This window comes from Onychostoma macrolepis, chromosome 01 (assembly GCF_012432095.1).
Source record: "Onychostoma macrolepis isolate SWU-2019 chromosome 01, ASM1243209v1, whole genome shotgun sequence".
Lineage (NCBI taxonomy): Eukaryota > Metazoa > Chordata > Actinopteri > Cypriniformes > Cyprinidae > Onychostoma > Onychostoma macrolepis.
In genome coordinates this window covers 1,978,309-1,984,584 of record NC_081155.1, presented here as the reverse complement: position 1 = coordinate 1,984,584, position 6,276 = coordinate 1,978,309, and positions in this window count along the sequence as shown.

Genomic DNA, 6,276 nt, shown 5'->3' with positions numbered 1-6,276 from the left:
ACGGAGCTGCTGCTTCGCCTTCTGAGTCTGTGTATTGTTTTGTTTTTTTACATTAATGCAATTATTTCTACATTTTCATATATCAATAAACATAAAACACAAGAACATCTCCTTAGCAAAAGTCACAATATGCAGAAAAATCTGAAATTACTCAAATACAGATTCTCATCAGGTACTGTTTTCCACTAATTAAACATATCATTTTAGTAAACACTTGGAATACAATGTACATTATGAATACTGCTTAACATCTTAACGTACGTACCATGTTCCATGTCTTCAACTCTCTTAAAGTACTTAAATGAGCCCTTGAATTATTGCATGTTAGCAAAAATAATTATATAGTTTAACTCTTATCTGTTATATTAACCGTCAAAACACATTATATATGTCAGACTGTGTCTCCGCGTCCAGTGTTTTTCCCCTCCTCTTGTGACCGTATTTGGAGTTCCTGTCCTAGTGTGTTGTTATTAGTTGATTAATCCCCAGCCATGTGTGATTGTTCCCCACCTGTTTCAGTTCTCCTCCTTTGATTTCCGTGTGTTTATAAGTCCTGTTCCCTCACCTCTGTGTTCCATCTTATATTGTCAATGTGATCGTAAGTTCCCTGTTCTCTGAAGTTTATCATTAAAGATTGTGTTATTAGAATTATTCCTCGTCTCCTCGTTTCCCTGCTCCAACAACACAACGTGACAGAAGACGGAACCAAACTGAAAGAAAAAAAAAAACAAAGGATGGAATTCGCCGCTGTCGTCTTCGCCCTTGCCCAACGCGATCTCCCTTTCTTCGAGTATGCGGCGGAGTTTGTTCATCTTGCCGGGAGGATGCCGCTGGACGACGCGGCCATCCTCTACCTGTTCCGGCTCGGGGTCTCGTACCACCGCCCCGTGGACCTCCCAGACACCACAGGATTGTGCTGGCGGGAAGGGGTCTACAGGTGTCTGGGAAGCGTCCGATCCCGAGTTGGAACCAGCCCGCCGCCAGCGGCATTTCCTCCCACGCTGCCGTCCGCGGCCTACCCTAATCCACCGCGGCTAGAGAGTATGGCAAGCCAGTGTCTGCCCCTCATGAGTGCCTGCCAGTGCCTGCCCCTCGAAGGCGCCCCCAAGAGTCCGCACTTCCAGAGCGCCCCCCAGTGCCTGCCCCTCGAAGGCGCTCCCAAGAGTCCGCACTTCCAGAGCGCCCCCCTGTGCCTGTGCCACGAAGGCGCCTCCCTAGCTCCGCGCTGTCAGAGCGCATCCAAGAGTCAGCGCTTCCAGAGCGCCCCCCTGTGCCTGCGCCACGACGGCGCCTCCCTGTCTCCACGCTGCCCGAGCGCCGCCAAGAGTCCACGCTGCCAGAGCGCCTCCAAGAGTCCGCGCTTCAAGAGTGCTCCCCAGTGCCTGCGCCACGAAGGCGGTTACCTACCTCCGCACTGCCCGAGCGTCGCCTGCCCTGTACCACCGTAAATTTCCCCAAGAAAATTTTTTGGGGGGGGGTGTAGTAGGGCTCCGGCCAGAGAGGCCGAGGCGAAGGCCGAGGTCTCGGAGGCAGACCCGCCATGGCCTCCTGAGTCCCCTGGTCCGCCCTGGAGGCCTCCAGAGTGCCTTCTTGGCAGGAAGTATTAATCGTTGTCCACAAAGATCATACTTAGTTAATACACAACATAGATCACACATTAATGACATTTAATTTCTTTTTTTTTTTCATGACAACAACGACATATTTAGAAAAAAACATTTTTCTTTTTCTTTTTAAAGTATTTGTAACCACTACATTAACAAACTTTTCCTTGACTTTATATGGAAAAACAGGTCTCATAAACTTAAAAAAGCAGTTATATCTAATTGTAGAAATGATAGGTGACTTGAAGCTATAAACTTTCATAACACTGTACGCATTTAAAATAAACTGTCTAAGAAGGTGTTTAATAAATCCAAATTATGTATGGTTCTTTATATCTTAAATAAAATCGGAGGCCTCCCCTTTGTCTTACAATGTAATTCTATGCATAATAAACTCCTGGTTAAATTAGCTAATTTTCATCAGCAGGCTCTTTTTTCGTGGAAGTTGTGTTACGTTCACTTCTCACCACATAAAACTCTCTTGTGGAATAATATGGATATAATGCTGCCTTCACGTGCTATTGGAAATGTCCTATTTCCCACTTATGAAGTCGTGATTACGAGCTTGTCGTATTCAAGTGCTTTAATGTTGGAAAGGATAAAATGTAGCATCCCATTGGTTGACAATCATATAAACATTCACCGCGCTACACATGCAGTTTGCTAACAACATTCTGGAATTTTGGTCAAATACATGCTTATTTCACTGCTTATAAAACATACAATATGCTTTGAATGATTGTTCATATCTAGCCTATAAATACACTATTTTAGCAACAAGACAAAAGGATGTAGTTGTTGTGAGAACAGCACTGAAAGCAGCAATGGTTCTCCCCTCCACCATGTTTAAAGTTTATGACCCGCCCAACTCGGAAACTCGGGTGTCAAAATTATTTCAGAATTTCCCAGTAGTAAATACGACTTGAGAGGCCGTTCACATCCAATTTCCGATTAGGAAACTCATATTTATGATAATTCCGATAGCACGTGAAGGCAGCATAACTGTTAGGAACAAATCTCTTTTTTCACTAATTGTTTTAATAGAGGTATAATTTATATTTTTTTCTTTATTTGATGATTTTGGTAATGTCTTGTCATATGAATTCTTCATGACTGTTCACGACTTTCCTATTCCTTTCAAAGAATAAAATACTGTTCTTAAAGCTATTCCCAGAGGTTGCTGGGCGGCATCGGCATTTATGACAAGAAATGTAATAATAAAAATGTTCGCCAGATATTTCAGAATCGCATTGGGCTGCCTTAATTAATAATATAGATTGGAGAAGAGCGTGGTTGTTGCCTCATAAATATTTTCTTTGTAATAAGACCAAAGAAGCTCACTTTAAAATACTGCATAAAATATAGTACCTGCACATTTTGTGGCAACGAAGACGAAACCTTAATACATTTATTCTTTTCTTGTGAATTTGTTCAGAAGTTTTGGTTTGACTTGTATTCCCATTTAAACAAACCCCCTGTCCTTGCACAATCTTTTAGCTTCAAAGATACTATTTGTTATTACTCTGATTCTGCCAACAAATATAAAGAATATATTTTCAACTTTTTTTATTTGGTTTGGCAAATCTTTTATGTGCAATTGACCATTCACAAAGACCTGCCCTCCTTAGTTACTGTTGGCATTACCGACAAACATTGCCGCTCTCACACTACACACGTTCTCATGCAGTGAAAAAATACATCACAGAGCAAAGAGGAAACTGACAACACACCAATTGGTGTTCTGTGCCTAGTGAAATACACTGCCCGGTAACCTGCTGCCGGACAGGTTTCGTTCTGGTTAACAGTGCAGTGAAGCCACGCCCACAAATGGCAGTAAAATGATGGTAATAATCCTTCACAGGAATATTAGAGATGGACAAAATCACTTGGCTTTTTGACGATTATATAGTCGGATAAGGATTTCAGAGTTTGGTATCTTTGTCAGGATTTTAAAATTGAATATTATTTTATAAGTGACATATACAGTGTGTGACAGCTTTTCATACTAAACCCATCTAGTGGGTTTGTTGCCAAAAAGCTAATTTTTTAGTTTCATCTGACCATAGAAGCCAGTGCCATTTGAAGTTCCAGTCGTGTCTGATAACTGAATTTGTTGGAGTTTGTTTTTTGATGAGCTAGGAGAATTTTTTCTTGAAACCCTCCCAAACAACATGTGCTGATGTAGGGGCTGTTTGATTTTTTTTTTTTTTTTAGGTTTCTGACCCCAAGACTCAACTAATCTCTGCAGTTCTCCAGCTGTGATCATTGGAGAGTCTTTGGCCACTCAAACTCTCCTCTTTACCGTGCATTAGGACAATATAGACACGTCCTCTTCCAGGCAGATTTGTAACATCTTTAGTTTATTGGAACCCCTTAATTATTTTCAATGCTTTAACTCTTTTCTGGTTCTGTACATCAGAACTATATTCTTTGGTTTTACTCCATATAATGGATGATTAAGGGAATTTGGCCTTTGTGTTCCTCATATTTATAATCCTGTGGAATAGGATATCATGGTTGGACAATTTAATGCTGCTAGTCACCCTGTTATGCTATTTCTAGCACGCTTATCTTAATTTCTAGCACACTTCCATTTCTTAACACACACATATGTAACGAGATAAATGTTATATACAGTAAATATCAGTTCCTAGGTTCTTTAAGTAAATCCTGCATTAATGAGATCGCGCTTCCTATTGGTTGCGCCGGTGGCGCTATTGCCCAATGAGTTCGAAGAGTCCGCAGCAGAGCTATGGAGAACTGCTGTGGGTGAGTCGTTTTTGTTGTAGCTCCACACTAAAAGTTAAAAATATCGTTTCATGTGAAATGTTAGACACTGGTTGAAAAGTATTGAACATTGTAGACATTGATTGACTTGTGGAGTGTGTTTTCTTTTTATATGCGTGTTATTTTGATACCGTTATTTCCGTTTTGATGTACTCTTTTTCCACGTGCGCCATTTTGCCATGTGCTAATCAAGTGAAACGTACTCTGAATAGGTGGAACTATAACGTGACTGAACTCTTCCATTTGTCTCCTACTGCTCTGTGTGCAGGTAATTATTTCTTTGTCGTATGGTGTTTACGGATTTACTCTGTTTATTCAGTTGTGCATTTTCTGTGTTAGGTGTTTTGTGCTAGCTGTGTTTTGTGAAGCACTGAATTCATGGTTTTGCTAGGAAGTTTCGTGTTTTCATTAACTTCTTGTACATTGAAGAAGATTCCCATGGGATGGATGATTTAAGCTGTGTAATTTATGTACCTCATATTATTCATTACTGTATATTTAGTTTTTCTATTCATGTTATTCCGGCTTGATTTTAAAATGTCTTATACGATCACAAAGCAATAAGTTTAATAAGAAAAAGACAGAAGGAAAAGACAACATTGAATTGTTTAGAAAAAATGTCTGTTTTGTTGTCATGGAGAGATTGACATTTCAGATTCCTGTATTATTTTTGTCTGTTTTGTTTAGAACATCATACTGTTTACTGCTATATTAAGTGCAGCAGAGCTATGGAGAACTGCTGTGGGTGGAACTATAACGTGACTGAACTCTTCCATTTGTCTCCTACTGCTCTGTGTGCAGGCATCCAATAAATTCTAACATCATCCATGTCCAGAGTGTGAGTGCTGATGAAGGGTGGGATAAACCGGGTCAGATAAAAAAAACAAGAAGGTCACATTGGTGCCGTGACTCAGGACTTCAGTCAAGGTGGTCGAAGATCATCCAAACATCGAACCGGCGGGCCTGTCCTCATTCTTCACTGCATAGGATCTTCAGCTAAGCTCTTATTAGTTATTCCAGGACTTTAAACATACATCAGGAAAAGACTCTTATAGACACTCTGAAGTGGTTTGACAATATTATTGAATTTGGGTTTCACAGCATTTATAGAACATAGTGTATGCTTCTTTCTTCTTTTCACACTTGTATACCTCTATTACTTAATGATGGAAAATGCAAGGTTGAACAAATCACATTATGTGGACACTCCTGTTAGTGCTGGTCGAGGGAGAGGTCTGTTAGTGACACCAATTCCCTTCCCAGACATTAGCCCTAGCTCTACTAGGTGTAGCGTAAGCAACGGTATGGGCATAGAAGCAAATGCAGTCCCAGCTCTAAATGCTAAAGTGAACTCTATTCATGTGAATCACACCAGTTCTGAAACTGCTCAGCCAATTAACACATCGACTCCAGTCTATACCAGTGACATAATGAGTCAGATGGGTAACATAGTGCAACAAGTAGGTCTGCAGCTAGCAGATAGTATCCTTGCACATTTGAATTTGCACAGTCAAACAGAAGCTGCATCTAAGTATACTCAGAATGATCATGATAGTAGATGCAAACCTGACCAAAGCTCCATGTCAAGTACCTCACAAATCCAAGTCGGCCAAAGGGAAGTTAAAGATCCTCCGATTTTCAGAGGTGATGCATCGGACGCTGTTACACTCGATGAGTGGGTGGAGCTCATGAAAAACTTCATAAGGAAGGGGTTTCTGCCTACTGAAGAGCAAGGTGAAGAGATTTTAATACACCTGAGAGGCAAAGCCAAAGATGTTGTTAAAGTGGGGATGCTGTCAAGCGGTTTAGATATCAGAACAAATCCTGATGCAATCTACACCCTACTACAGAAGCATTTCAGTTGCCAACAGTATTCTCCTATTCC